We start from the raw sequence: 26,063 nt of genomic DNA, 5'->3' as shown, positions 1-26,063 counted from the left end.
TTTTTTTTTCCCACCAGTTTTTTTATTTTTTATCCTGGGAAAGGAAAAATCATCTTGCATGCTTGTACCATATGCATAAAAATTCACTAAAAATATGTTCTGCCTCACCTGTGTTCAAAGACATATGTGTCTTCATTTCTCTAGAAGCTTGTATAAGCAAACTGTCCTTCCTTGGAATCTCAGAGTCCGGTTCCTTGTTGGTACAAGTAGATGTGTCACCATTTATTTCAAGTGCAGGTCTTCCTATAGACCACAACAGAGAATTTAACCATGATACTTCATTCTAAAATACATTTTTATCACCAAAAGGATATTTCGCTCATTCTCTAATTCGTTTCCACTTCTGTTAAGGGATATTAAATGGTATCTAGTTTAGCCAAAAAATATTTTGACTTCAGCTGTCATTTTAGAATCCTTAAAGAAAAATCTTTTCTTCTGTTTGAGGTCCAAAGAGGAAATTTTACCAGGCAATGCAGAAAGTAAAACCACAGCATCTGTAGTAAAACATAAACTGATATTCTGAGCTGTTTCCTTGTTATGATCTCAGATGACGGGTGTTTGTTCAAGAATTGTAAAAGTTAGTTTTCCATTTGGCTCTAAATTTTGATTTTTATAAGCCTTATTGCCCATTTTACATATGAGGAAACTGAGTACTGACACTGGTTGTGGCATCATTAGGCACTTTTGCACCTGCGGTGTTTTAATTTTTGGTTTTGTTGCTAGCACAGTTACCAGCAATTGTGCATCCAACTACCTGATAGGGAAAACCTATCAGGTATTGAAAAGTATAGGCACTCATTCTTGCTGCTACAATTCCATTTGCACTGCTGAAATTGTTATGAGTGCAGAAAGAGAAGCTGGGCCTCACCTCCATTGAAAATGTACTCCACAAGGTTAATTGCCTTGCCCAAGGAAATCTGTAGAAGAGCCAGGAATAGAACTCAGATTTCCTGGCAGCCTGCCCCGTGCCTTCTGCTCAAGGCCATCCTCCTCCAGTAAAGCTTGCTTGCAAACAGGTTGGATGAGGGAAGGAAACATGCTTTTCAGTTCTGTGTCTTAAACCAATATATGGCTTTTACCTGTTTCTGTAAGCTCAGATCTGAGTGTCTCAGTATCTCTAGCGTATGTCTACCTGGTGGGCAATGAGTGGTAGGAGTAAGATGTTAAAAACGTCTGTGTATTCTCCCTGGAGGTATTTGAAAGATGTGTAGATGTGGTGTTTAGGTGCATGGTTTAGTGGTAGACTTTGCAGTGCTAAGTTAATGGTTGGCCTCCGTGATCGTAAAGGTCTTTTCCAACATAAAGGATTCTATGTTTCTGTATACAAGATGGAGTGGAGAGATTTGGGATCAGAAGGGATTTGAACCAAACCCAAGTATAAGTGTGAAAGATATTTGATGATTATTGGTGGTATTTTCTCATCTTTGTACCTTAAGTACATATAGAAGTCCAGTACTGATCCAGTAAACAACAAATGTAGTCATGAAACCAAGGTGCCTAGTTCCTTGAGCATTTTGAATGTGGTTATTCTGCTTTTCAGGACTAGACGACCTGAGCCATAGCTGCAGGACAGGGCCATCCCAGGTCACCCCATCCAGAGATGGTATTTCCATTCCCTGTTCTCTTGAAACGTATTGGTGCAGAGAGACTGAAAACCCATGTGTTAAAGCGTGATCCGGAACAGAAGATTCAGAGTCAAGATTTCTAGGCTTTTTTATAATTTCTGACTAATTGTGCAGCTTATTTAATGAAATTTAATTTCATTCTGCTTTGTACTGCCAGCCCCAGTAATGCAGTAGCCTTACAAGAAATTATGACTTTTTTTTTCTGCCAGTGATAGAAAAGGGCCATCTTATAAATGGCAGTCAGTCCCTGTGTGGGTGAATTTACTCCCCTCAATTAAGAGTTACAATAATAATTGAAGAGGAGTAATACTTTTGGCTTCATTCTGCATTCTTCACAGACCCAAGCAGGCAGTGTGGATGCCGAAGGAATGCAGGGTTGATCCTCTCCTGGAAGGGTTGGAGGGAGGCTAGTACTGTGATAATTAATATTTGGAGAGTGCTTTCAGGTGTTTCAATAAAAGTCATTACATGCTTTATGTGCAGGTATTGTTATTTCCTCTTCCTTAATCCTAGGACTAAGCCTCACTTCAAATTGCAGTTCAGTATTACATTCTAGGTACAAAGCTAGATTTTCAACCAGAAAGTGGGCTTCTTTCAGTAAACAGCTGCAAAATGTTCTCACCAGGAGGCGGCTTCTAATTCTGTAGCACACAACTCTGAGTGAGGAAAAATGTAATTTTTTTAATCAACAGTAGAGTACTTTATATGTAATTCAGTTAGCATGCTGCATTCTTCCTCTGTGTCTTGAATTTATTTTGTGATGGGGGCCACTTTGAAGTACAAAGGGAATGCAGTTCACCATGACGTTTACAGGTGTACCTGTTTTTCTATCCCAAGGCCTATCTGAGATATTCATCAGACTGCAAATGAAAGACAAAATAAAAATAGAGGGACAAGAACCTGAAATTTGAAAACTGTGATTTCACAGGCTGTACTGTTTAAAGAGTCGGATTGGGACATGGAGTTTAGTGGCTTAAAGATGCAGGAGTGACACTGCTGCTAAAAGAGGAAGAAATCTTTTTGGGTCCAAGACGATCCAGATATTTTCAGTCTTTGGGGGAACCGTGAAATGGGAAACACCGAGGCCTGGGAAGATGACAGGCTGAATAAGAAAGCTATATGTTGCAGAGCATGTAATCGTGGTGCTGAGGCCAATAATGCTCATAGTGTGCTGTTTGTTTTGCCATTCTCTGTTACTCCCTGTTCAGAATGATTCTGGTTGCACAGAAAATGCTCCTCAGCCTTGCCGTTATTGGTGGCTGTTGATGGGGTGTGATTTCCTTCTTTGCAACACAGCGAGGTAGGGAGGCTTCTTCTCTATTGTTTTGGTGTTGTAGTGATTTCTTTCTAGGAGGGGAATCTCTGCTGTGCAAGGGCAGCTGCTAGCCACCCTGAGCTGACAGGCAGGAGAAAAGGTAGGTTTGTTTCCTGAACACAGGCATCTCTGGGTTTCATCCTTTTTCTTTTGTAGCCTAATATTGCGCAAAATCCATACCACACAAGCTATACGCTGCCTCACTAGGATTTTAGGAGCCTGTCCTAGAAGGGAAAAGATGATGTAATCTGCCTGGCAACACCCATTCTTCTTTAGTCTTTATACAGTCAGCGGTGTGAGAGAGATCCCTTGGGCTGCAGAGAGAGATCCATTCACCTAGCTTATGTGCTCCCTGCTCTCCACAAGGTGATCCCCTGAGCCTACACTGAATGACCACATCTACCCCTCCACTCTGTGTATGGGAAACCAGAAATGTGGTGGTACCCCTCATGCTGTTCAGGACCAGTTTGCTTAGCCATCTCATAAGGATAGGTGCTTCGTGGAGGATGGCTGTAAGTCCATCTTTAGTGTCATAGCCTAATAACTAAAGCACTGAGAGACCCTAGGTACTGCTCAGCCAGGGCTGAACCTGTGTGCCAAGAGAAGTGATGTGCCATAAGCTGCTCTGGGTGTCAAGTCTTTAGACCCCAGGCTGCTGTTCAGCGATGCATTTAAAAGTAGAGGGGCTGCATGGGAGAAGAAGAAAACAAGAGGAAGCCTGGCCTGGTGCTCTAGGCATCCATGTTAGGATCTGAGGTGACATCCCTAGGGCTACTTCTTGGCTGATTTCAAATGCAGACATTGGAGAATATAGCATGGAACTCCACTTCCATCTCAATTTGAGAATGGGCCTTAACTAATATTCAAACAATACCCTTTTCTTCCTTGTTTTTCTTCTGGAGCCTTTTCTCTGCATGGCATTTCAGGTTGAAGAGAAGGACTGGAGAATGCTTCTCATCCAGGAGAGCATAGAAGCTGGTGATTAGGATGCTTGTATAGGAGGTGTGGATTTAAATCTTCATCATGTTTACTAATGGGCAGACCCCCTGTGGCAACTCTCACTCCAAGATGCTAATGTACAAGTTGGGCACGAGCACTGTGATGGAGCTGGGCTCTGTCCTGATGTTAAAGTAGCTTTGAAGGTTTCTCCAGAGGGTGCAGCTGGATTTTGGGTGGCTGACAGCTGAAACTTGAAATGCAGTGAGGTGTTAGTTGGGAAGTAAGGCTTGCTACCTTAGATTAACAATTTTGAGTATGTTCAGCTAATTAAACTTCAGTCTGCAGAGAGCTTTAAGGTTGAGTAGGAAAATGCTAGGCAACTGGGGAACTTACAGACATAGGCAGTTGCGGAGAATAGCTGGATCAAATCCTACCCTAGAGCAATCTCCACACACATAAGACATTATTTGTGTGTTTTATAGTGTGGCTGCAAGAATTTTGCAGGCAACAGTTCGCTCTAATCTATTTGCATCTGATTTTAATTCTTTCTCTTCCCAGTTCAGATGATATTGTCTGTTATTATTGCAAGCATTGTAGAGTTTCAGAGGGTTTTTGGCGGTTCAGTAATATATCTCTGTGTGAGCTATTTCCATAGCAGTTTTAGGGGGCTACTAATGCATAATATAAGTCTTTATATTCTGCTTTTTCTCTTTACTTTTTAGAAGTAAACTTGCTATTTTCAGTTTGTTTTATTCTAGTCTGTCAGTCCTGAGAACTGTTGAACTGCAGAACTGGAAGGTCAAACTTTTGCGCTACTTATGATGATTTAAATAATAGTACTGATAGATTACATTTGAAGTTATGTATTACTTGTGTATATCAGTGTCAATGAGAATAGAGTCTGGTCCACACAGGTTGCTTTGCTTTGACTGAAAGTGATTTACCCATAGTGGCAGTCTCCATTTTGAAACCTTTAAGATTATCAGTGAATTGGCAAGTTTTAGGATTTTTACATTCCATCTATTCAGAGTAACTTCTGGGAGCTTAAAAAACAGTCAGACTGGTAGCTCCTGTATACAGCATGAATCATGACTTTACCTAGTGTATTATCCTAGTCCATTTTGACTGTTACATCAATTATCCTAATAGACCGCAATTGCAGCCTTTTACAAGACGTAACGCAAACACATACGTGAGCACCACTATTACTATCTTATCGAGGTTGCATTGTGTTAACATGTTCTTGGGGTTTCCTTAGTATTCACACAGAACCCGTTTATGCTCTAGCTGCTCCTTCTGCATTGTTTCCTGTTAATGATGCTAAATGTCTTAAAAAATCTGCTTGGGGGCTCTCCTTCCACAGATAGCTGTCTGTTTGGGTCTTGGAAAAAAAAGCTCACACAACACATTGACAAAGTAGATACAGTACTTGGATCACAGTATTTAAAATGTAGGAGAGACAAGGCTATCTCTGCCATGTCACGTACTCTTGCATTCATTAACATTCCTAGACTATCTGGAGGAGGAAAAGGTGAATGCAATTTTTAACATGCTTCTTTTGCAAGCTTCCCATTTGAGTCAGGGATGACCATCCAAGCATTCAACAATTGTTTTATTGAGCTTTATATGTAAGTCTGATAGAGGTAGGTAGACAGACAAATGGTCTGTCAGTGGCACATGGTATGTCTGGTCAAGGAGGTTGAATGTGCAGCCAGGAGATGCATGATACAATCTTAGGCTTGTTAAAGTCAGTGGCCAAACTCCTAGTGAAATCAGTTGCCTGGATTTCAGCCCTTCTTCATCTGCCACTAATGTGTGGTGTAACTGTATCTGCATCTGCTGGTTGGTTGTAGGCTCTATGAATTGTGCAAATGGCCATGTTTGCACACAACTTGGGTTCATTTGAGGAAGATCTGTACATGTTCCTGTTAGGCACCAGATGAACAGAAACTTTACAGTGACTCTCACATAGCAAGAATAGTATTTGAATTGATCTGTGAGTATGATAAATTTTTTATTAATATCAATAAGTTTTGAGCAGTCACTGTATAAGTAACAGGTGGGCTAGACTTGTACAGAGATACAGACAAGATTTTTACTGATGTTTTTTTTAATTATAAAGCAACTTTATATATATATATATATTTATAAGCAGTGTTGCTTCTTAAAAGTAGTTTTCTCTGTTTAATCATTTCAGTGGACTATTTGAGAACTGGAATATAGACACCGCTGTACTTCAACCTTCAGCAAGTCTTTCAAGGATATACAAAGGCATGGTTTTGAAAATGTCTGAATGATCTTGCTTTTTCTGTGTGTATAACATTCATTAAGGATATGCTCAGATGTGGTCATAGGTAGACACAGACAGAGGGTATATTATTCACTGAAACAAAGTCTTTTTAAGGCAAGTCTGTGTAAAGTAGTGGGTCCATTGAAGTGAATTCAATAGCAAGACTCCAACTGACTTGGTTGGAGTTAGGATTTCCTCTCCAAATACTTGTAAATGGCAATATATATGTTGGAAACCCTTAGTTATGTTAACAAAAAGCCACTGACCATGGTTTTGAGTGAGGGAAAGAATTTGCTCTTTAATCTGCAGCATATCTTGAGGGAGAAGCTTTTGTGCATCATAATTTGTTTAAACTAGATCAAAATTCCTCAGGTAAAGGCAATCACCATTGCACAGAAAGCAACAAAGAGAAATTGTGGCACAGCAGAAGTTCACACATGCACACCAAACTGTTTCAAAATTATATACGTAATAATAATTTTGCTCCAAGAAGCTACTTCATCTCTTTCATTGCTCATTTCAGGAAGTAGAAGGCCTGAGAGCCTCTGCAGGCAAACCAGATGGTATTGGTTTCCAAGAAAGAGATTATTAATCCTATCCTTCCAAATCACTAAGCAAGCTATTTAAGGGAGGAGTTAGAGCCATCACAATCTTTTTGCATAATTATGAATCATTGTGATTTGCTTTGTGTGATTAAAATTTCAGATAGTTAAATAATGTCCCAGAGCAAGCTTTGTACATTGCAAAGCTCTGTACACCCTTCTTTACATCCCCAAAAGCCAGTATCTTGAGCACGTGATAACTGGGAGGCAGAACTCTATTGATTTGTTTAGCTTCCTCACTTTTTTGTTGATTTGTTAGTTTTCATAAAACTTTTTAGTGGCCTTATAATAAAAAGCCAGAGGAGGGATTCTGTCCTTCCTTTGCACTTTTGCAATTTGAACATTCCAGACACTTTGCACTAGAGCAGGGGTCCTCAAACTTTTTAACCAGGGGGCCGGCGCGCGGATGCAGTGGCAGGCAGTCATCTGCGGCTGCTTGGTTCCCCCCCAACCCCCGGCGGGGGGGTCTGTAAATACCAGGGGCCGGACTGAGGACCCTGGGGGGCCGTATCCAGCCCATGGGCCGTAGTTTGAGGACCCCTGCACTATGGGCAGGGGTGAACTGCAGCTGCATCCATTCTCAGTTAATCTTCTTCCAGGTCAACATTTGAAACTTAGCTTGCCCACTGTCCTCTTTCAGAGCTACATAAATATGGTTCAAAAGTTCTCATTTTGAGTAATTGGAGCATAATATGGCAGCTGAAAGACTGAAAAGGGTATTTATTTAATTAAAAAATGCCTGGTCTGTATTTATTTGAAAGCTATTCAACAAAATAAGTATCTGGTCCAAGACTAAATATGAGAAATTTCAGGTGGTCTTTGAGAAAGCCTTACAGCAAGGAGTAGAAGATGGGCAAAAAGAAGGAACAAAGAGTCCAAGTCTCTCCAAGACTCAGAGCAATGGGGAATTGTCATTTCTGGGTTCTTGGGTTGAATCTGACCTCATCAGTTGTCAGCTCAGTTGTGTCCCATGTGCTGATAGGAGAATTTTCAGTGTAGGGTGAGAGTGCTGAAGTTATCCATCTCTTATTTTACATGGCTGTGTGGGGTCAGTCATAGCACTTCTGCCTCTTGCAGTCTAGTAAGTTGAAGGAAAAAATAATTTTTCCTCTTTCAGAAACAGAAGTGATGCAGAAAGCTCTTCTGTTTACAGCAGTTCTGCTCTGTATCTCAAGGCTCAGTCAGGTTAATTGTCTTCCATACTGGGTTAGCTGTGGGAAGATACAGTTTAGGAGGGTGCATCCTGTCTTCTCCCAGTTTTCCCCATCACATTCCTTTTTTGGATTCTATTGCTCAGCCAGATACCTGGGGATGTTCTACTAACTTGTCTTGCTCTATCAGGGAGGGAATAGCCAGACCCCAGAGCCAAAAGCCATGTCAGCTTGAGGGCAGGGTCAGAATCATGGGAAATTGGAAGGCAGTTCAAAATCACTTCATTCCCTTCATATCCTGTCTTAAGCTGTATGTTTGATTTTGCACTTCGAGAGAGTGCAGCAAAGAACTGGACCCACAGCGTATGATTTAAACTGCTGCTGACACCAAGGTTGGCCCATGCAGCACTAGCGCCAAGCTTAGTTTGGGTGGCAACACTTCAGCACCATGAATGACTTACGAATGAAATAGAAATTTTTGAGGGTCACTTTCATACTTGGCTTGAGTGAAAAGTAGAGAATATTATTTATGCAGATGGAAATGTCCGTGCCCAGCGAGGTGCAGTGTTGTCTTTGCTAATCTCAGATACATTTGTATTTGAGTGTGGATTTTATTCTTTGCACAGAGGTTCTCCTAGTTAGTCTGTCAATGAAGTCATAACCCCGCAACTGACGTCATAGTCTGTAATCTCAAAAACTATTGCGTTCTCACAAATTCAGTTTTACAGCAGTCTCTGAACGATGGGAAAATGAGCTGTAAGAGAGGAAGTTTCTATTTAAATCCAAATATCTTTGGTAATTATCAGAAATAGAGAAAGTATTAAGACATAGTTCTGTAGGGCCAAATTGATTCTTGGTGTAGTACTGCTGAAGGCACTTGAGTTACCCCAGGGAGGAACTTACCCTCTGCGCCTGGAATGACTTGATGGCTAACATGTGAAGAGGAAGTGAATTTATGCTCCAGTTTAATATATTGGAAAGTTTTCCCTCGTCTGGAAGCCTGTCTTTATCTCTGAATTTCCTGGCTTTTGTGGATTTATATTAGATCCTTAATGTTATTTCAATGTATTTTTTCTGGTGTTTGATGTCTTTGGGGTTGTTTTTACTGGCGTTACAATATGTATGTATTTAATGAAAGTAAAAGCGATCTTCCATTGAGGAGGTCACAAAGCTTTCATGCACACCGTGTAGCTACCAAGTGCAAGGCATGTTCTTATTTCAGGTCTTTGGTTGTTGCTTGTGTAGCTAAAACATTCATTTCAATGAGAAGATGTAAATATCTCTTAAAGAACATTTTAGCACCTATTTTTGAAAGTTAAATGTTATTGTAATTTTTAATTCTTTATAAAAGTGTGACTTCTCTGACTCAATATGCAGAGTGCTTGTAACCTCTTAAAATTAATGATCCGCAGCATAAATAGAACGTCAATGCATTACGCTTGTTGAAACCTTGAAGAAGAATTATTTTTAAGACAGGTGGAAAGATGGGATAAACAGTTGCGTGCTGTATCTATGTGCAAGTGTCTCACCCTTATTCTTTTATCAGAATTCCCTATTCTAAGCCTGCTGGGAGTCATGGAGTATGTACAAAGTCAGGCCATGAGGAGTGGAGGATTTTTGAGGATGCAAGTGAATGGAGTGTCCTTTGAGCATTAGCCAAATTCCTAACAAAACCAGAACAAGTTTTGGCAAGGGAAATTCCCACAGAGCAAGGAAAAAAATGACTTGGTGGAAGGGATGAGCATGGGACAGACTCTACAGAGAGGCTGACATACCTCCCTCCTTGAAGATTTCTAAACATCAACCAGAGAAAGGCCACACCAACCTGATCTAAATTTTGTTTCAGAAGTTAGCCCAGCTTTGAGCAGGAGGTTGGACTAGCTAAGCTTTAGGCACCTTCTGAACCAGTTTTTCAATGTTTTTATGCTATACCTGTCAATGTACTTGAGCCCATGGTATCTTAAATCTTTTAACGACTGCGAATGTCACCAGGGTAAGTTGATAATAGGACCCAATTTTTGCACAAATTCTTAGTTGATCTGTTTGAGATGCATCAGGGTTAAGGCTTTTCCATTAGGTTTTTATGGAAGTATTTAGTAAGATATTAGACTTGGTCAACGTTAAGCCCTTCTGGTGCGTTAAAGGAAAATAGCTGTGTGCTGAGTTCCTCCCCATCAAGCACAGACCTGTCGTAAGCCTGTCAGCTTTGCTCCATTTTACCTGGGAGGGGACAGATAAAAAGGATTTGAGAATGGCCAGAGCATACTAAGGCAGCTCTTCTTGCCAAGCAGCTGGGTGGAGTTACTTGTGGAGCTGACTGGCTTTCTTCGTGTTCTTCCAGATTTACAGTTGTGAAACGACAGGTATTTGAGTCTTTTCTGCTTACAGGTTTTCTTTTGTGGCAGATCAAGCCTGGAATAAACAGTGGAGTTGCCCCAGCTTTACTTTAACTGTTCATCACACTCAGCAGTAACTGAAGGGAGGAGGACCGAGGGCCCTGGCTCTGGGAAGTCTTCGTGGGAGCCAGATGGCATCCCAGCACTGCGTGTGCTCTTTGCTCCTAAGAGGAAGAGATTTCTCCCCATTATTAAGTAGGTTTTTACCCGTTGTACTGAGAATCTGCTGCTTTTTACCTTAAATCATGAAACAAAGGTGAAAGACAATTTCATCTGTGTTTCTGTTGTGTCACCTAGAAAGGCAGAGCAGGGGACCAAAATCTATCCAAGCACCCTGTGCTTGTTCTGTGAGCGGTGAGGCAGGGCACATGCCAGAGAGCTGTGCTCCTGGCAGCAATGCCAAAGGGCTGTGAAGAGAAAGACCTGGGGGCAGCACGTGGCTGGACTGGGAAAGTGGGAGAAATAGATGGCAGGACGGCACAGATGTGTTGTTGTTACGGGACCAGCCAGAAAGGTACTAGATACTTTAAACTATCTATTCTTGCTCCTCTATTGCACTCGCCGTTGAGGTATCTTCTGTACGTGCAATGACAGGCTGCGCTTCTATGTCTGTTAGGCAAGGAAGGGAAAGCTAGTCATTGCTTCAGGGGAGTGGGAACCGGCATGGTTAGACACCAGGCTGGGGTGATCCAGGAGCCATCTGGGATGCAATCAAGGCATGGTTGGCTCTGGGATCTCTGCTGGCCACAGCACTCTAGGCCTGTAGAGTGGAAGTGCTCCCACATGCATGGACTGCACATCCCATACTGGCCATGCAGAACCACAGCCTTTCTCTCACCTGCTACAACCAGCTGACAGATTTGCCACCCAGCTGCTTCAGATGGCTGCTGCCAGCCAGGGAGAAGAGAGGCTGCAGTGATCAGTGAGCTGCTGGGAAGGGTGCTTGGTCAGAGACAGACCCTGTCAGGCAAACGCTTCAGCTCTGGGCCAATACCTGTGCTGCCACCCTGACCCTGCAGCTGGCCAGCCTCGTCCCTGCCCTGTGACTTGCTGCACCCATGTCACCTGCCAAAGTGAGAGAGTTTGCAAGCCTGAGCATGAGGGGGTATCTCATGGCAAAGATGCATGAGCAGCTGTTGCTCTGATGGATGGTGCAGCAGGTAGAAGCCACAGGGGGTTGGTTTTAGTTAGTTTGATCTAAAGTCCATCAAGAAGTTTATTTTTACCACTGTGCCAAATGCATAAATTTCCAGGGTGAAAAAAACATGCATGTATTAGCCACAGGACAGCTGGTTTTTGTTTTGTTGAGAAGGGAAGAGAAGCACAAGGTTCACGGTAGTTTGAATGTAAGGTCCTGTGTTCTGGAAATATCAAGATGCAATAAATATATTTATTCACAGCCAGTAGACTTTTCTGAACATTGCTGCTAGTCCAAAAGTCTTCTATCCCTGGTCTGTGACAGCACTGTGTGGACATATGTCATACATCAGGTTTGGGGGGAAGTGTTTTTGTTTCTTTTTCTTCTTTTTTTTTTTTTTTTTCTCATTTCGGTGAATAGTTGCAGGAAAACAGTCTCTTTCTTTAAGAGTTCATCTGCTCAGCCTGTTTATTCCCTACTTGCATTTCTACTAATCCTTTTTTTGTGACATCATAATAATTCCCACAGCAACCAATTGTGAGGTTGCAAACAAAGGATTTTGACTTCAGGTGTGGAATGAACATACAAAATCTTCAGAAGCAGGTTTTCAGGCAAATGACCCTATTGATAAAGAATGAGAGGGGAGGGGAAAAATCCCCAAACACACGATGTGCAGTGCCAACAGCGGTCATTCAAGCTGAACAGTTGTTAGGATTTCCTGTGAGTTTATAGCATTGTTTGAAGGCAATAAAAATACATGAATCTGCAAGAAATTATTTTTTCTCATCTCTGTTTGAAATGCTGAACCTGCTGTTTAAAGCTGATGTGTTTGTCAGAAAGAAGTTACCTCTTGACTTGTGTATTGTTTCAAAACAATGCAACCCGCCAAGGTATAATTGTTACTGTAAAAGATACTGTTGGTTCCTCAGGGACTTTCTTGCGAGTGTGATCCATTTGGAGCTGACAGCAGTGATGAGTTTCTTGCAAAAGGTTCATCAGATTGTCAGCAGCAAACATTTCTGATGAATTTCATTGCATTCACTGTTGGAGTGACATGGTGAAGAGATTCTACTAGGAACAGTCTTACCTTTGATGCCAGAAATTCCCACATTTTTTTGATGATTGTTTCCTACTTCTAAGTTCACTTTTGGGTTTATGTATCTTCTTTCACTTCCGCTGCTCAGTGAGGCTCATAAACCTCACTTGAAGGAGTCATGACAGTCCTCAAGGTTCAGGAACGTCTGCCTTATGTCCTCACCAAGTGGATAGATTTTTAATTCCTCCTTAATACATTGAAGTCCTTAGTTTAAACAAGGCAGAAGATGCAGGACTGGAGGTCATAAAACCAAGTAGTTTCTGTAGCCATACTTTTGTGTTTGTATACCTGTACTCCTCATTCTTCTTCCTTGGGCAAGTTGTTGAGAAAGCTTACAAATCACAGGAGGTCCAGGAGCTTGTTTTTTATGCTTCTTTCTGGCTGCTAACAGATGGAATTCTGTCCGTGCCTGTGCTTTGGTCTCATGTTGAGGCTCTGTGCAGAGTTCCTGGCTCCAGTTCACTTCAGATAGGTAACTGCCACTCTGCAACCACTTCATCTCCCTGAGGCAAAAATCTTCTCCCTCTACTCCGTCCTTGGGTATCTTTACCAAAAAGCGTCTGGAAAGGGATGGCAAGCTTATGGAGAGTTCATAAATGGGCAACATATTCTGTGTGGAGCTTTTCTTTCTCTGTGCTTTTTCTTCAGCTTCTTCCCATGTCAGACCTCAAGACAGGATTCATAGTTATGGATGTGCCAATTAATAAAGTTGATGAGTTACAGTAGGTCTTGCCTTACTTAATTGTGTTTGTGTTCTTCAGACATCTTTGTCTTACTCTTATTTCCCTCTTCTGATAATGACAGGAGGGGTTTCTGTGTGGGCCAGTTGTTCTAACCCTAAACGCTTTCCAAATTTCCTTTCCCCTTTAGTTTCCCACGGGCGCCATTTCTTAGTTTCTCAGAAGTATTTCCCCTAGGATTTGTCTCATTTTTTTCCTAGCATTTCGAAGTTTGGACAGGGACTCTGTGCTTCCTGGAGTTTTAATAATTACATCCTCTGTGCCCAGCCATGGCCTGTTAACGGAGTCATACATGCTGGGTTTTGTACAGGAATTTTCTGTTTGCTGCTCTAAGACAGCAAAAAGACTTCTCACAAGTGGTATTGGAGTAAGAACAACAAATGCATAGGGCTTTTCCTGGGCAGCGGGACTGGCTGGGAGGGTTTGCTGAGTCTTGATTTATCCATCCTGAGGAAATGGCCAGTGTGAGTTTGCTCTTCGTTTTGATGAGCTGAGAGGAGAAGAGGTAGAGCAGTCCTTCCTGGGGGGGGGTGGGATGTATTGTGCAGACCATTTTAATCACATTTCTTGTGTAACTTTTACAGTTGTTTGTCAAGATGGTACCTTTTCCCTTTTGAATGTCAGGCATTTTTTAGTAACTCTGGCCCCAGTACCATTTCTTCAGGTGCTTGAAGATTAAGGCTGTATAAAGGTAAATGTACTAAGCAAAAGTAGTTTTAGGGTTGTTGCAGTGGTACTGACACCTCTTCAAGGATGTGGACTGTTTTCAGGCTCTGTGGGCAATATTCAGCTAACGTGGGTAGATGTGCAGTTGAGGTGATTAATGCCTAATGAATCAAGGTAAGAGGTGATCAGCCATCCCTTGAGCTGCCAGTTTGCTCTGAATGTAAAACCATGCCACAGAGAAATGAGAAGACTAGTTGTCAGGTTCCTGTTTAATTCCTCTTCTCCCTGTTGCCTATCATCTTTTCCTTTTTTTCACCCTGGGCCAGGTCCCCCAGCCTGCTGCAGGTTGCTGTGGGTACCTCTTTCCAGTTCTCTTTTACCTAAGTAGACCTGATGTATACAAATGCTACTTTTATAAATATTTACCCTAGTAGGCACTGCTTTCCTGTGGCCTTGTAGATGAAAGAGCAGACCCCTCAGCTGTGTGAGGAAATGTACAGATACCAACAGGTAGTGTCTGCTGAGGTTTTTGCACACCAGAAAGGGCAAAGAGGATAAAAAGAAAACCTGTTGCTTTTATCAGGTACCTAGAAAATCTATGGTTGTCAGTGGATAAGTGCAAACATAACGTGCTCTTCACGTTCCTGGTCCATGCACACACCTGAAGCAATCCAAAATCCTGCTTGCAGTTGCTGCAAAGTCATTCACCTTTATAAGCACAGAGCCGTATTTCAGCCGTGATGGGGGTGGTTATTTTAGTCTCAGTTTCACCGTAACTGTACCTGGAATGATTACACCAGCAACAACATGAAACATCTTAACGCAGTGAGGTTGTGGTGTCATCTTAAGCGGTGAGGAGCAGCCCAGGCTGGAATCCTCAGTACCAACACCGCTGCTGCGGCCACACTGCAAGTTGAAGCTTCCCTCAGCTGGGAATGCGTAACTCACAGGCTCCAAGTAAGTAGCTTCTAGTACGTTTTGAGCATCATAGCACTTCTGTTAAAAAAGAGACCAACTTTCCTGCAGCTTGGGGAGCTAGGGTTGGAGAGAAACATATTCACTAAGAGCTTTAAATGTTAAAAAATTGAGATTGGTCTCATGTTCTGGGTTTGATTTTTTTTCAGCTTCTCCTTAGTTGCTCTGTTTCTTGAATGAGTATTTAATCCCATTAGCCTTGGTGAGGAATACTTTCAGAAGCTAGTGGGAACACATTTTAGTGTTTGTTTGGTTCAATATTCTTCAGCTGTTACATATGTGAAACCTCCGTGGTATTATAGTATATTTATGTAAGTTACAAAAATACCTAAAGGCCTGCAGCCATTTTGTAGCACCTGGATAATGCCTTGGTTTGTCTGAGGGAGACATCGGGAGGCTGTGAGTGCCTGTGGTGAGGAGTCATGTAAGGATCAGTCAGATCTGATTTGATCAGAATGAAATGGGGAATGAGAAGTGGGGTTTTGTGTGAATGGGATGCTGTCCATAAAAGAACAGATCAACCAGTCTGTGGCTTGTGAGGTCCTTCAAAGTGCCTGTATTTGAGCAATACTTCTACATACCTATACGTACAGACAGACATGCGTATTTTCAAACTAAAGAAATTCCAAGGCAAGAACCTTTCATTATAGGTAATAGAAGATATTAATATAACATAGGAATAGAAAATATTAAATTGTACATAAACCTAAATAATTAAATTGGATAGAAATAGAAAACACTAAATTCTATAGAAAATAATATTGCAGTTAAAACTTTTAAATCCTAATGTTTTTAAGCCAGAGATACTCAGAATTCAGGTTATATTTGGAAAAAAACCCACCCCAAACAACCCAAACCCTCACCAAACGCTTTCCCAAAGCTTGGAAAATATGCAAATGCTTATTTAAGGTAATCAGCTTTATCTCCTCCTGACATCCCTTTCCTCATAACCAAATTTTAGTGACAACCTTTCCTGTAGAAACACTGCAGTAGCGAACCCTAATACTGGAAACTTATTAATAAGTTACTTTTCATTACAGCTCTGGCAGAGAGTCAGTGGGGACAAAATGCTAACCTGCACAGTGAAATCACTTGGTTTCTTTTCTCTTTTAATTGTAGTTTTTACTTCATCCTCAAATAGCTTGTCTTTGAATCCTAAATGTGTACTGTGCTATTATTTTGGAGAGAGCTGACTTCGTTTCAGCTGACATTTTGTCTGGAGTCTCTGTGGCAGCTCCTGTTCATGCCTGATTGCGTAGGGGACATACTCGGGTCTGGAGGCTGAGTTGTCTGTGGGTCAAGTTCAGCTTGCAGGTTGTGAGGAGAGCATCGCTGGTTTGTACCTGGTGGTAGCAAAGCTACTTAATTTTGTATTTCTTTGCACTAAAGGAGCCCATCTTGCTCCTGAAGTCATACACAACCCAACAGCATTGATCAACACTTCTGTGTCCTTAGTCACAAAAACATCTTATCTCTAAATAGAAAATGGTGTGATAAAAATCCTTAAATGGTGGTATAAAATATATGGAATAAATAATATGGATTGCTATGTACAGAATATAAAACATATGGAATGCACTAAGAGCGGTGTTGAATCGTTTGGCGAACAATCTCTCTCTCTGTGCATGCAGCCTGGGCTGCATTTAATGTGGCGTGTCCTATGTGTGGCATTCAGCTCCCTGTGACTTTTCCATTAAGTTCACTGACATGTGCACTGGTTTTCTTGAAGTGCTTAGGAAAAGGAAGTTCTGCAGCAACTAATCTCTTTCAGGAAAATAATGATAATGTAGCACTTCACAAAATAAATACGAAAGGTAAATGTTTAGTGGGGTTAGTGAGAAGAGTTACGCTTAGGTGTAGGTAATCAGAATTGAACAGTCTTGTCTTTTACTTGTTTGCGTGCTTATAGAGCTAACTGCTGCCTCAGGTTTTATTTTAAAAATCATGAGTCAATATGCTGCTTTAAAAGACATCGACTTACCTTACTGAGCAAATGAACAATGATACATTTTCAAGAATACCTGTTAAAGAGTCATTTCCTAGTACCACAAACTGAGGAAGTAATTTTAAATGAGTAACTAGTTGATTTAATAAGTCAGCTAATGTACTCTTTAAAGGAATGGAAATAATTTAATATCAAACTAAAATATTTGATAAAGAACCCATTGTACCTTCATCTCCCAGGCTCAAACTCAAGTATTTAAAATCTGTGGAAGTGTTTTCTGTGACTTCAGTGTGGGTTAATCAGATTTTTACAAATACATTAAACAATTAGACTGGTTGATCCTTTACAGCATGGTTCTTAGAGAAGATTATGCAGATAGATGGTAATTTTGACCTTTATTAACATTGCCTTCTGTGGTGGTCAGTGGAGATTTGTGAATAGTCATGAGGTACTGATGTAAAATTGTCAGTTTGCTATTACTACCAAAATAGGTCTTTGGTACTAGAATGCAGTTAGCAGAGCTATGCAGTAAAAGCTGTTTGTTCAGCTGAAGTCCAAAACTTTGATTTGACTATGTTTATCTGTTAGGTTGGGTTGCAAAATGTTTTTGTATTTAAATTGAAGATGACAAGCTCTTTTACTTTAAAACCATTTCCCTTCACTTGGACTTCGAAGTGTTCCTCTTGTCTATTTGTAAGTGGCATTTGTAGGTCAGACAGGAGAAGTATTGCTGAATTGTCTTAGCCTGTTGTAATTAAAATCACCTCCTTCAAACAGCAGTAACTGAATTTTATGGCTTTTAAAATTTTCTTTTTCTGTAATAAAAATCAGTATAGCAACAGTAATGGATGCAGTAGTAGTAATGAGTCATAAAATCAGTGCAGATAACCCCCAACGGATTTGTAGCTGGTTTTCAGTACCTTTTTTCAGTGACTTTTTTTCTACTTTCTTCCCCAGGAAGGAATTTTGCACATGTTAAATGAACAGGGCTGAAAATTCACTTTCATAGAAAACTCATTAATGATTGATTATAGTAGAAATTGATGTGGATATGGAGTTTAATTTGCTTCTTTAAGAGTTTGGGAGTTTCTTTAGGAGTTTAGGAGTACCTTGAAGACGTAGCAAATAATAGAAAAATATGTTCATTGTAAAGTATCCTGAATAATGCAGTAGTAAAAATACAGTGATTTATTAAGTGCACTAGGATTTGTTGGGGTTTTTTTCTTCCGTTTGCTGCTATTGCTATTTTTAAACAATAATGGAATTAATGATTGAAAGATTTATAATTAAAGTGGGGTTTTTTTTCCATCAGGGACTTGAGAGTCAATATGCAGAACAGTATCTGAAATGCTTATGCCTTTATGCGATAAAGCTGTTAGCAGAGGTTCAGCACTTTTGGCACATTTACTATAAGGATGAACAAGGATCCAATAAAAACTAAAAGATAAAATGGAAAAACTGAACAAAGGAAAATTTAAATTGGATATTAGGAATATTTCTAAAAAAGTGAAATGTATTAGGCCATCAAGCAGTTTCCCAGAGGTGGTACTGGAAACCTGCTTGCCCTAGGTCACTTAGAGAAGAGCTACCAAATGAAAATGAAATGGGAGCTGAGCTCCACTATGCCTGCTTACACACGGTGAGCTGGGCTGTGGTCAGGAGTGATCACAGCAAGTTTTGCTGCTTAAGTTCCCCACTGCCTCTTGCTGCTCTCGTGGAATCCAACCCACTCATTTCAGACGCTTGCCTAGAAGCACGCCAGGTCGCTGTGTAGATGCCCCAGCAGAGGCAGTGCCATGCTTTCCCAGCCTAGGAAGGTATCTACAGCACTGGTTTTCAAGGTCTGCTGGAGTCTTTCCCAATGCTACAGCTGTGACTTTTCATAGATTTGAAGTCAGGTGGTCTCTGCAGCCACTGATCACCCTGACTCTTTCCTCAGGGTCATACTGTCCCAGAGGGCCAATCCTGACAGCGATATGACATTCACTCTTAGAGACTTACGGTCTATGAAAGAAAATGGATGTAAAAGAGTTTCTAAATATAAGCTGTCTTAAGATGCCCTAGCTTATAGAAACCTAAGCAAAATAATGAATCTCCACACATATATGCCTGCCTCAGTTTCTTCTTAGGTTTATGGTAAAAGAGCAAAGTCATGTGAGAAGCCTGTGATGTCCTTTCTGATGCTTCTGTTCTCTTCTGATCCATGGAGTCACTTCTTGGCAGTGAATTCCCATCTGCCTCTGCTAGTTCAGCAGTAAGACACATTTCCCTCCTAGGAAAACATGCTTCTCTTTCCTTCTAAAGCCTCCTGTTTGTGTGAGTCCTGTCCCTGTCTGCCTTACCTTCTTATTTTTAAAAGCTTTTCCCAACAGCTAGTTTAATCGTTCTGCTTTTTCTTTAGACCCTGGGTTTCTTCTCATTGAGAAGAGGTAGAGTAAGAAAGAGCATCTGACAGTGATTGTGGACAAGTCAGAAAAGCCCACAGACAGTGGAACTGAGCGTGCACAAAGGGAAAGGGGCAAACAAGAACATGCTTTCAGAGTAAGAGAGGCTGAAAGGGCAGTTAAAGAAAGATTCATTAAAAACCTAGGGATAATGTATAAAAGTAAAGTAATCAGTGTCATACTTGGGGCTGCAGTGACATATATGACTTTCCCCTGTGTCTTTGATGAGGAGACCTTGCCTTCAGGTGTGAAGATGGGATTGTGAAACAGGATTGAGTGGCAGAAATTTAGTGTGAGAAAGAGGAAAGAGAAAATGCGGGGGTGCTGTAGAAGAGGCATCACAGAAAGAAAAAGAGAAAAAAAGCAGGTTGGATGAAAAGGAAAGAGGAAACACACTAAAGACAAATGGAAAGAAAGATAGGCTGTAATCTACTGTACAACATAAAAGAAAGGAAAAGTGGAGCAAAGCCAGAGAGGGAAGAAAAAGCAAGAGATTACATTGCATGATAAAAAAAATGTATTAGAAAGTCAGTGGACTTCCCTGCAATCAGTGGACCAGATGAGGCAGTCCAGACTCCTGTGGTTCTGTGATGGCTAAAGAAGCAGAACAAGGGAGGGGAGCTTGAAGACAGGACAGAAAAAATTAGAATTTGAGTGGCATAAAAAAAGACAAAACTCCAGAGGAAGCCTCAGAGTTTCTGAGTACAAACTCAGAATTCTCATGCATATTTAAATGGGGAGTCAGTGAAGCTATGCCCTGTTTACAGTGTTATTCATTTGGGAAGCTGTAGTGAGCAGTCCTGAGGACAATTGCTCACAGGCTGACCAGGAGCTCAATGTGGTGAGCAGAAATGTCCCACTCTCCGCTGGCATGTTTCCAGAGTCTCCAGACCATTCAGCCTGAAAGGCACATGCAGAACTTTTGCCATTATAATTTGGCAAGTGTTTCTGAAGCAAATAGTCATGAGTGTGTTTTGTCCACTGACCTGCCCTCTGACTAAAATGTTGGTGTAGGAGGACAGCTCTTTTATAAGAGCAATGAGACAGAATATTTCTGCTATTAGTGTCCATGGTTGAGGGGAAAAGGAAATAACACAGAACTGGTTCAGGCATCGTCACCCAGCAAACTGCACACTAGTATCACTCAAGGAGTATTTAGATAGCATTCCTATCTTAGGTACTCAACACTGCATCATTCTTCTGTCCCTTAATAATACCAGCTAGAAAGGCAGCTACCACCAAGAGTCCACATACTATTTTCCAGTCTCTCTTTGTTTCCTTCCCTTTCAGTAGAATGGGTTGATTCTTTCTAATGGGTTTAACCCAAATGGGTAACAGATAACCAACACTGTAAGCAAGTTTAAGTCTCTGTAACTAAGGAGCAGTTGCTAAAACTCTGACATTCCTTGACCGTACCTGGCATGCTGTGAGTTTCCAACTTCATTTGATCAGTAAGTTACTCTTCATAGTCTTTCTGGAAAGAGAACCATATCTGTATTTTCACATCCAGGCTCTCCACCCACTTGTGCTGTATGTTCCATTTAAAGTTCCAGGACAGGAAGTACAGTAGAGATACCTTTCACTTTTACATCTAATGACAATTAAGTGCTTTACATTGAGTCAGATTTTCAGTTTCCCAGTTCCAGCGTTCCACAGATGGGACTTCTGGTTAAAGAAATGGGAGTTAAAGGCGGCTTTGGCTCTGTACTCCAGAGTGTTGATTTTGTAATTTTCCTTCATTACTATCCAAGGCAAAAACAGGAAAAATACCTTTTTTTCTGTTGTGGATTTTTATTCCCATTTTCAGAGAATCTAGGGGACTGTGTTACTGTGACCTTCTCTAATACAAGGGTGAAAGTTCTTCAGGCAGAAGCCAGGTTGTAGGTAAATGGGCCTAGAGAAGGATTTCCATAAGGTTTCTTAGCTGCAGCAAGCTGCAATAGTTCCATTGAGTTATTACATTTTATACTAATTGAGGATTCCAGCATGCTGCGCTCACTACTTAAAAACATTTTTATAAGTTGGAATAAATCATCAGAAAACTGAAGAGCATCAATGCTGAGGTGTACCAGGGTTGTAGTAGGTGCTGTCAGCAGGGTGATTAGTCAGCTCCCATAACCCAGCCTTATATTCTGAAGGAGGCTTGATGTCAATGCAAGGCGTTATGCTGTGTACAGCCCAATTATCCTGTAGAAGGATGACTATATCTGACTATATATGTGTATATACAACTACATATTTGACGTATATGACTATATAAGTCTATCTTACATGCTATTTACCTTTCATTCTTTAAATCTACAGAAGACAAAGACCTGATGATGGTAGACCAGAGCATATGATGCTATTGAAATTGCCAGAAGTTGAAAGGGAGTAACTCAGAGTAGCATTTGTACCAGCCTCATCATCTTCATACCTCGTGTAGTTAGAAGAAGGGGAGGCTTCACTTATATTACACAGGTATACATGCAAGAGGCACTGTGCAGTGAAGTACAAATAGGAAAATCAATCTTAGGTGCATTTGACCAACTTTTGTTTAGGTTTGATAATCAGCCCATAATAATTAAGAAAAGGTTTGGCAAGGCCAAGTATAATGCTTGTCACCACATAACATTTAAAGCTTCACTAAATGTAGCCGATATCTAACAGTTATGAACCTAGTCTTTGCCACTTTGAGCATGACACCTCTAGCTGTATTTTAGTGCTGCTAGGGATGCTTTTATCTACAATTAAAAACACATTTCTAGTCTGTTTTTGAAAAATGGCCTTCCTTTTTTTTGCCTGCAAATTTGCTTCAGGAAATAATTGTGGTTGCCATTTATGGTACTTAGAACACTAACTACCTGATCACATCTACAAATTAGGCAATTAGACATCTAAGAGCTAGAAAATGAACCTGTGAAATAATCCTTACAGGTATTTCTGGAAGCAGAACTCCAACCAAAGAATTAATGAGGTCAGGCTCTTTCAATAACAGCAAAAAGACCAGTGTCTCTAAATTAGTTTTCTCACAAAATGGTTATCACCACAGTTTTTGTTAGGTGAATGAGGATACAAATATTTGATTCATCTAGAAGAGCAATGACATGAAGCCGTGGTTAACAGTATTGACAAAAGCAATACATGTGTAGAATATAAATATCTTAATGAAACTAAAGACATTGATTAAAGGTGCTGGATAAATGGCCTCTAAAATAGTATTCTGCATGCAAATAAAAATATGATCATAGCCGGAAGAATTGCAGGTTGGCCTGCACTGTTCCACCAGTTTGTCTAAAGCTGTTGAAGGGTAGATTAAATACAAGCTCTAGAGTCTTTTCTGTGAAATCCTCAAAAATGTATACTTGAACCAAGGAGTAATATTCATGAGGAAGTGAAGCTGATGCCACAGACTCATTCGATATAAGCTAATCAACCAGCATTTAAAGCCCAGAAGTACTCAGTCAGCCGTCATTGGGTCTGTACATCAATGTACGATTCCAGAGCAAAAAGCATTTTATTGATTCTTGGGGAAAGGATCCTCAAATTATCCTATATAAAACAGCATGTTGAAAACCCATACAGTCATAGTCATACTGGGCAAAGATGTCCTACTGAATCATCCTTTTTCTTCTACTTAACTGTAATTTCTCCACAGCCATATCAGAGTTCATAAGAAGGAACAACATAACACTGAGGTTAAAAGGGAATTAAAAGGAAGAGTCAGCGGGGTGATGTGACTTTCACTCCGCAGGAAGGCTGCTTACAGACATCTTAAGTGTTCAAATTATGTATATGCCAGCTATCAGAAATACTTCAGCAGGATTATTAAAAGGTTGCCATTTTTAAGGAGATGAGTGGAAAGGACAATTTTAAATAAATAGGCTTCAAAAAGTAGAAGTGATGTCCAAATGAAGGAGAAAGGAAAGCATGTTTATGTTATATGTGAAGCATGTTAAATGGGAGGCATTGATGAAGCAGGACTAAAAAGGTGCTGAGGAACAGTTTGCCTGTTAAAGGCTTGGAAGTACTAGTAAAAACACTTTCAAACGCGCTGGAAACAGAAGGTCATTGAAGAGTCTGTAGAGGCAATGAATCCTGAACAAGTGAAATGACAGCTCGAGTAAGACAAGGCCACAGGAGTAGGGAGAGATGAATTCTAGGAATTCTAGAAGAATTTAAGAAGATTTCCACACCAGGATCTTTTTTTTACAGGGAATGATTCTTTGGGAGCTGTCTTAATGTTGAAATGCAGGTGAAGGAGTTTTCAAACAGATCAATAATTCCGTAGTGACAAGTTGTCAGGACCAAATACTGGTCAAAGTCAGATCAAACTGAAATATGGAATTTCTGAACTTCCTCCAGCAAAGCCCTAGCTGTAGGCCAATAGAGTAGGTGGCTTAGCCCCAGAGGAGGTGGTGGCAGCCATTCTGACACCCAGAGAGCTCCTGGAACCACAGGCTAGTAGGTCTGACCACCACACCAGGAATATAGATATAAGCTATGAAAAGGAGTAAAATTGTAGAGACTTGGGTAAGTATAATCTGAGTAAATATAAAGTGAGTAAAAAAAATAATATAAGAAAAGCAATAAGCTTTTATTAGAAAGGAATTGTGTGTCACAAACCTGTTGTAATTCTCTGAAAGGAAACTAGTAAATGTGTGGCTAGGGATGGTTCAATGAATGTCATGTGTCTAGTTTTCCAAAACAGTTTTTTTCTTAATGAATAGTGTTATTCATTGAGTGCTTTAAAGGAATTAAGTGGTCAGGGAATGGAGAGGGGAGGTCATCTTCTGGGCTGCTTTGACAGTGCAGGGGAGGTACCGGTATACTTCCAGCAGGAATTGTGCTTAGACCTATGCTGCTCAAAATTCCTGATTTTGAAACTAGTTGTGCAAAGTTATGAAATGGTGATGATAAAAAATTAGTTAATACTAAAATGGATTATGAGCAGCTGAAGAAGGAACTCGTGGTGCTGAATGGCTTGGCAAGGCAGCGGCAGGCAGCACTTTGTGTTGCTGTGTTCAAGGTAATGAGAAGAATCTTATTTGCCTTTGCAAAGGTGAGCTCTGAGTTTGTTAGTTCCAAACAGAAAAGAGAACTTGGAGTCACAGTGGGTAGTTCTTGCAAAATGTCGGTTCTGTGGCTGCAGTGGTCAAAAGAAGGGAATAAAATATTCATAATTCTTAGGAAATGAATAGAAAACAAAATGTAAGATGGAATTGTGGCACAGATAACTCAGTGATGCACTTGGATTTTGAATGGATTTGAACACTATAAATAATAATGGTCCTGAAGAGGTGCAGATGAATATTGGATTGTTCAGGGGTACAGAATTACTCTCCTACAAGGGGTCTTCTCAACTAAATGAAGAAGAAATATGCCAGAGACCTGTAAATCTAATTAAGCCTGTATAGGACATGAATGGAAAATCATTATTTATTGCTTCTCAAATATAACAACTAGAAAACCAACAGAAATGGTTAGGGTAAAAACAAACAAAAGGAAGTATTTTTTCCACACAACACGAATTGTTGAGCTTGTTAGCATAGGAGTTCTTCATGTCAGATGTGTTAATTAGTTTACAAAACTGTTAGACAAATTCAGAGAATAAGGTAAGATACAGGAAAAGGATTTTTACAGACGTTATACAGAAGATATTTTTAAATTAAGTGGACTTAATGCCATCTCCCATTTAAAAAATGCAAGAAGTATCATTCCATATTTGCTACGTGTGTTTTCCCTCATCATCCATTATTAGCCACTGTCTGAGCTGGCACTACTCTGGAAACAGATTTGTATTCTGACTCACTGCAAGTGCTCTTAAGGTCTTAATTTCTAGTTCAGTAGGCTTCAATATTATAATTAATACCTCAATAACAAATTTAATCTGAAATATTATTTCCAACATATTCTACAATAAAGAATATGTATTTTGATGGATGTGAAGTATCTGGGACCATTGGACTGGAAGTGTGCCTCCAACTTTAACATATGTTTAAATGGCACAAATCAAGATAATTTCTTTTATATGCAGAGAAACTGCAGTTGTTTCTGTGTGCTTTCTGTCAAGTCTTTACCTGCTTTAGATATGCCAGTATATGGTAGTATGCTGTAGGAGGACTTTTCTGAACACTGAATAGAACTATTAACTTTTTAAATGAACACGAGTGCAGGACAATTTGTCCCAGAACAGCGCATCTTCAATTCCATAGCAGCGTATCGACGTCTCCATGTCCATTATCATACATATATATACCCATCTATATGTGTCTGTGAGAGAGAATAACCTTTGGCGTGTCGCAAGTTCTGTAGGTAAAAAACTTTTCATATTAATACCCAAACATTTCCAAATGTTCTGGTTTAGTTATACATAATGAAGTGTACTTATTAGTCAGACAGGAACAATTGTGAACATGCTGAATTTCAGATAGTATTGTGGTAGAAGTTACATTTGAATTCACTGAATTTCATCCTGATACCATGAGGTGAGATGTAATGAATACAGGCAGAGCAAGAAAATAATGCCTACCATACTGCTGCTCTTTATGACTGATCTTGATGAACTTAAAGGTCTTTTCCAACCTAAATGATTCTATGAATCTGTTCTTCCTCCTCGAAGGAAAAAAAAAAGAAAGAAAAAAAACCAAGAGCAAAGATATTAACTAAAAGCACCCTTTCAAAATGACAAGTCAGATACACCTGTGGTAGAAGTCTGTGGAGTCTGCTGACTTATTCCCCAGCTTATTTTGCACAAACATA

At 40.3% G+C, this 26,063-nt stretch overlaps 1 protein-coding gene and 1 long non-coding RNA gene across 3 annotated transcripts in view; one reads left to right on the top strand and one right to left on the bottom strand.

Moving 5' to 3' along the window:
- Positions 1 to 26,063, top strand: part of HMGA2 (high mobility group AT-hook 2) — a 123,051-nt gene that overhangs the window by 18,411 nt on the left and 78,577 nt on the right. The window lies entirely within an intron of this gene.
- Positions 1,149 to 20,923, bottom strand: LOC119148668. Its single transcript, XR_005104452.1, has 3 exons — positions 20,912 to 20,923; positions 20,309 to 20,315; positions 1,149 to 1,317 (listed from the first exon to the last, which is right to left on the bottom strand). It is a non-coding gene; the product is annotated as an uncharacterized LOC119148668 (long non-coding RNA).

This window comes from Falco rusticolus, chromosome 5 (genome assembly GCF_015220075.1).
Source record: "Falco rusticolus isolate bFalRus1 chromosome 5, bFalRus1.pri, whole genome shotgun sequence".
Classification (NCBI taxonomy): Eukaryota; Metazoa; Chordata; class Aves; order Falconiformes; family Falconidae; genus Falco; species Falco rusticolus.
The sequence above is the reverse complement of the archived record's forward strand: the minus strand, read 5'-3'. Positions and strand labels throughout refer to the sequence as shown.